Genomic DNA, 6,104 nt, shown 5'->3' with positions numbered 1-6,104 from the left:
CATTTTTAAAATCTTTATTGAATTTGTTATAATATTGCTTCTGTTTTATGTCTTTTTTTTTTTTTTTTTTTGGCCACAAGGCGTGTGGGATCTTAGCTCCCCCAACAGGGATGGAACCTGCACCCCCTGCCTTGAAGGCCAAGTCTCAACCACTGGACCACCAGGGAAGTCCCCCAAAAGCTACTTTTATCAAACTTCGAGTCTAGGAACTTACGAATGCTTCTTTTAGCAAGTCTGAAGCAACTTTCTATGCTTTTCCACTTAACTGTTTTAAAAATTCCACATAGCCCCATTATTTTTCTTCTGCCCCAGTTACAGTACAATGACGGTGGAGGAAGAATGTCAGTTAAAATAACTATCTAAGCAGTTCTCTGCTGTCCCTTAATCAGAGAGTTGCGGATGTGAGGGATCACACCATCCCCAGCTATGGTAGCCTTGATAAGGGAGTCCAACCTCTCGTCACCGCGGATCGCACGCTGCACGTGGCACGGAGTGATCCGCGTAACTTCGAGATCCTCGGAAGCGTCCCCTGCTGGCTCCAGCTACTGGAGAAGTACGGCCCGGGCACTACCACAGTGGCAGCCGCTCTTCCTTGTGGCTCGTGGTGTGAGTCTTAAAATGTCTGTGGATGCAGCCCACAGGAAACTGTAGCCCAGCTCTCTGTGAGTTGACACTGCCTTAGACTTGGCCTTCCCGCTGTCCTGCCCAGCTTCGTCTCCGCCGCTCCCGACCTCGATCCCAACGCCACCGCCCCTCCCCACACCCCTCCCTGCCGCCGCACAGACCGCAGCCGCCACTGGGGCCCCTGGAAAGGGTAATTTAGATATGAGAGTTGCACCCTTTAGCTCAGGGATTCTCTAATTCGGTGTGAGGTTTATTAATGCGCAGAGTGTACTAAATATGCCAGTTCCAAGGCCTCCTTGTAGAGATGCTAGTAGGGTCTGGGGGAAAGCATTGCTGTTACACACTCCAGATGATTCTGAGGTGGGCAGTCCGTGAGCCACACTTGACGAACACTGCTTAAGACGGAAGCAAAGGTGTTAGATTGGGCTTTGTTCACTCGGCCTCCCAGGAAGGAATGCAACAGCTCTCTTCAAGACCCTGTTTTTAAGGAAGTGGAACCCACCTCAGACCTTTGTTAAGGAATTTTGGTCTTATTCGTCTCCAGCTTTTATGCACCCCATCTCTCCTCCTTCCTATCCTTAGTTTCTAAGGTATGCTTGGATTTTCTTATCGTTACTTTCTTGCCTTGATTTGTGTTGTTTTTTCTTTTCTAGTCATGATTTTTGTTGAACGCTGGCTACCCTAGAATACCACCCAAACAACTCACTGAGAAGACAAAACCGCATTTATTCTTACCACAGTAAGGAGAAACACTGAATTGACAGTGTCTTAGCATCTTAGAGGGAGGAGGACAAAGTTGGGATATTTATGAGAGTCTTGGAGTCCTGTTTAAGCCTGGACTTCCAGTGTAGTGACTTGATTAGAATTGGGTAAGAATCATAGTCTAATAGTTTAAAATTTGTGGATTTTGAGGTGATGGGTCCAGAGTCTGGGGGTGTAAACTGTTATTTCTGTTTTTTATTGAAGAGTTTATGAATCTTTTGTAGAATTCTTGGAATGAACAAAAATGTTATTTTTATCTTCCTGGGCAAGAGTTTCCTGGAATAGTAAAGTTATATTGATGAGGACAGTGGAATAATAAAGTCGTGTGAACATAGACAGTAAGCTCTGTGGATGAAGATGGTTTCAGCTCTCACTATATTAAAATACAAATAATTGGGCTTCCCTGGTGGCGCAGTGGTTGAGAGTCTGCCTGCCGATGCAGGGGACATGGGTTCGTGCCCCAGTCAGGGAAGATCCCACATGCCGCAGAGTGGGCTCGCTGAGCCTATGCTCTGCAATGGGAGAGGCCACAATAGTGAGAGGCCCACGTACTGCAAAAAAAAAAAAAAAAAAAAAAAAAAAAAAATACAAATAATTTGAATTATACATTCATTTCTTTATTGGTTTAATTTTATTGGCACAATTTAAAGCATACATTTTTTTCCCAGAAAAGTCTCAAGTTTGTTATATTCCCTGGGTTCTTTCATGCTTGAGAATGTTTGTTGCTATTTAAATGTGAAAAACATTTTGGTGGAATGTAATGCTCTTAGTTTTTCTCAGAAATATAAAAAAAGTTTTCTAGTATTTTCCAATGTACATTTCCATATAGACATTAGAGAGAAATAATTTTTAATAATAAGATTACATCTACTGCTTTTTATATTAAACATTTTAAATTTAAGTTGACATTAAATTCACATAATTTTAAAGGAAGAAAAAGAAATGGGTGAAATGGAAAGAATTGCTAAATTTAAGTGACTGTTTATCCATGAAAAGAGATATTACTTTGTAAAGTATCCTTTTAAGGTTAACAACAAAAGCTTATGAAAAAAGTGAAGTCTTTGGAGCCATCTTTTTCATGATGTATTTTTTTAATGTTATCTATTATTTTGCTATTATGATAAATGAAAATAGTTTGTACTTTTATGTTTACTCCCATCCCTTCTTCCTCCTGCTAATTTTTTAGGTAAGTTGTCATTTTCATGTTTTCAAGTTTATGACATTTAAGCGCTGTTCTGTAACCACAAGTCTTGCTATCACTTGTTTCACCACAGCTTCTCTATTTAAGAAAATCTTTATGTTGATTCATCTCTTGATTGGTTGGATTTCACTGTCAAGTAGATTTTTCTGTCCGAAAAAGGCTTATAGATATGTGTTCCTGAGATCTTGCATATGTGAAGATATTTATTACTTTTATGTTTGAAGTACAATTTGGCAATGTATGAACTTCTTGAGTTACCTTCGTCAAGATTCTGTAGACATTGGGTTTCTTTCCTTCAGAAACTTGCTCTATTATTTTTTAGCACTGAATATCGCGGAGCTGTCTGAGGTTAGCTTGATTTATTTTTCCTTGTAGGTGACTTGTATTAGCCAGGGATCTCCAGAGAAACAACCAGTAGGATATATATTTATATTGTGCTTATGGAGGCTGAGAGGTCCCAAGGTCTGCAGTTGGCAAACTGGCAACCCAAGAGAGCTGGCAGTGTAGTTTCAGTCTGAGTCCAAAGGCCTGAAAACCAGGAGAGCCAATTGGTGCAAGTTCTAGTCTGAGGGTGAAAGATTGATGTCCCAGCTCAATCAGTTAGGCAGGTAAATTTCCCTTTTACTCAGTTTTTTTGTTCTGTTCAAGTCTTCAGTTGATTAGATGAGGTCTAAGCGACATTAGAGAGGACAGTCTGCTTTACTCAGTCTACCAATTCAAATGTTAATCTCACGCAGAAATACTCTCACAGCCACACCCAGAATAATATTTGACCAAATGGCTGGGTACCTTGTAGCCCAGTCAATATGACATATAAAATTAACTATCACATATGTTTTCTTCTTGAGTGACTGAAGTATTATTTCTTTGTCCTTGAAATTCAATAACTTAACTAGGTTATATATATATTTTAATTTATTTTTTATTGAAGTATAGTGGATCTACAATGTTGTGTTACTTTCTGGTGTACAACAAAGTGACATATATGTGTATATATATGTATATATTCTTTTTCATATTCTTTTCCATTGTGGTTTTTTACAGGATATTGAATATAGTTCCCGTGCTATACAGTAGGACCTTGTTGTTTATCCATTCTCTATATAATAGTTTGCATCTGCTAATCCCAAACTCCCAGTCTATTCCTCCCCAAACCCTCTTCCCCTTTGGCAGCCACAAGTCTGTTCTTTATGTCTGTGAGTCTTTAATTAGGCTATCTTAACTATTCTATGTCCATTTTCACTTAAACAATTTCATTACTAGTCCTCAGAAGCTGTTACTACTTCTGCTTCCCCCATCCCCACATTATGATAGTCATCAAAAAGAAAAAATATATATGAAACTCTTTTCCCACCATGAAACAGATATTAATATCTGTTGAAATGAGAGATATGCAAAATGTGATCAGCATTTCATAATTCTGTCATTTATTTAACACATTGTGACTGCTATGCATCTGCTAGATTCTTTGCAGTTCTTTCTTAATTCAGCAGTTAAAGTCCCTGCTCTCCACGATCCAGGGTTAGTTGGTCACATTTCCACATCATGACTGTTAGGTATGTGTAGTATCCATCTGTCTTATTCATGGGTGCCATTATCTTTTCATATACGAGAGAAACTTTCATGTTATTTCCCAGCCCCCTAATGGAGGAGTCAGGATGGAGATCAGTGGACATCCTTACAGCTACCACAGGCATGTGACATAGGCTTCAGCAATTATATGTACCAGTGTGAGACTTTGATGTGGAAGTGAAAGAGGTGGAGTAGCTTCAAAACAGCAACGATTTAAATATTTCTCATGTTGGAGAGGGCAGAATGGGGATGGTTTATTTCAGCTCCATGAAGTCCCTCAGCTGCAATGCCTAGACTGGCTGGGGACTGGAAGATTGAGAAGGGCTTCTTCACTCACATCTCTGGCACTTGTGCTTCTTCATGTGGCCTGTGTTCCACATTGCATTGCATCCTTCAGGGCCACTCCACAGGTCCTCTCTCTCTAGTTACTTAACTTCTTACATACCAGCTTAGGGTCCAAAGAGCATAAAGTAGAAGCTGCCAGACCTTCTTAAAACCTAGGCTAAAGAGTCCTGGATCATCATTTGCTCTATATTCTACAAGTCAAAATAGTTTTTCTTAGAATGAATTTAATTTGTAAATGGTTTGGACTTCGAAAATGCAACTTAAAAGAATCATGAGGCCATGTGGTGATTCTCCTCCACTCTTTCTCAATTTTAGGCAATGAATAGAAGAGTAAGATTATAGTAGTTTTTCAGAAAGTTTGTGCCTATTTTCCATTGTTGATGTCAGACTCTCTAAAATTGTTCATAGTTTGGAAATTCTTACAGATGTAAGTGTAAATCTTTTTCTGAAACCAAAGTCATTTAAAAATCATTGTAAAAGGTACCTTAAGAAGAGGACAGTGTGGTGGTTAAGAGTGTAATTTTTGGAACTTGACTTGTTAAGTTCAGATCTAGCTCCATCTCTTACTGGCTGTGTGACCTAGAGCAAGTTACTTAGCCTCTCAGTGCCTCAAGTTCCTCAAATACAAGATGGGAATCTTAATAGTCTTTCTCTTATAGAGTTGTTGTGAAGGTTTAATGAATTTGTACATGTAAAGCCCTTATAATATATACCCTACACTAAATGCTAAATTTTATTTATCATCATCATCATCATTATTGTTGTTATATGTAAAACAATCCAACAGAATGCAGCAAAAGAGAAAAAATGAAAACAAAAAAGGAAATGTTAGAAATATGACCAGTGTGATAGTACATATGAAGATTCAATAAGTGTGTATTGATTAATCTTCACTACTGAGGACATAATTAGATTGGATAAACATTACAAAATCCATTTATTAATATATGATGTAACCAAGAGCCAAATCTGAAACAAAACTACATAGAAAGATAGAAAATAAAGAGATAATTAAAATATATATCAGGAAAATTATAATTTAAAATAGTTGGCAAAACAAAATTATACAAACTAGAAACTAAGGCAAAAAGCATAAGCAGAGATAAAGATTATTACATAATAATAAAGGAAGAATTAACTAAGAAGATATAAAAATTATGAACTTCTGTGTACCCAGCATTGTCTCAAAATATAAAACTGACACAATTATAAGGTAAATTTGATAAATTCACAAAGATACTGGGAGATTTTTAGCAAACCATTATCAGAAATTGATCAAGTAGATAAAAATGTAATGATCTTGAACAAAAATAATAGCTTGATCTGTACCCTAAAGTAGAAAATATACATTCTTTTTAAGGGTACATAAAACAGTTATAAACAGTGGCATTAGGTACAGGTAGTAGTTCTCAAAAGAAGTCTCAGTGAAGATCAGAGCAAGTCCTCTTAACACAGTACATTAAATTAGAAGCCAAGAATAAACAATTACTATTATTTTGAATTTTATTTAATTTTTTATACAGCAGGTTCTTATTTAGTTATCTTTTTTATACATATTAGTATATATATTAAATCCCAATCTCCCAATTCATCCCACACC

General features: G+C 37.4%; 1 pseudogene across 1 annotated transcript in view; it reads right to left on the bottom strand.

Annotated features, from left to right (window-relative positions):
- Positions 1 to 359: 359 nt before the first annotated feature.
- The window catches only part of LOC309974522 (histone H2A.V-like), an 83,453-nt pseudogene continuing 77,708 nt past the window's right edge, over positions 360 to 6,104 (bottom strand). The window contains exon 2 of the transcript in view: positions 360 to 805. The product of the transcript in view is annotated as a histone H2A.V-like (transcript). The remainder of the gene's footprint in view (positions 806 to 6,104) is intronic.

This window comes from Leucopleurus acutus, assembly GCF_964270905.1.
Source record: "Leucopleurus acutus genome assembly, chromosome: 2".
In the NCBI taxonomy this organism is placed as follows: domain Eukaryota; kingdom Metazoa; phylum Chordata; class Mammalia; order Artiodactyla; family Delphinidae; genus Leucopleurus; species Leucopleurus acutus.
The sequence above is the reverse complement of the archived record's forward strand: the minus strand, read 5'-3'. Positions and strand labels throughout refer to the sequence as shown.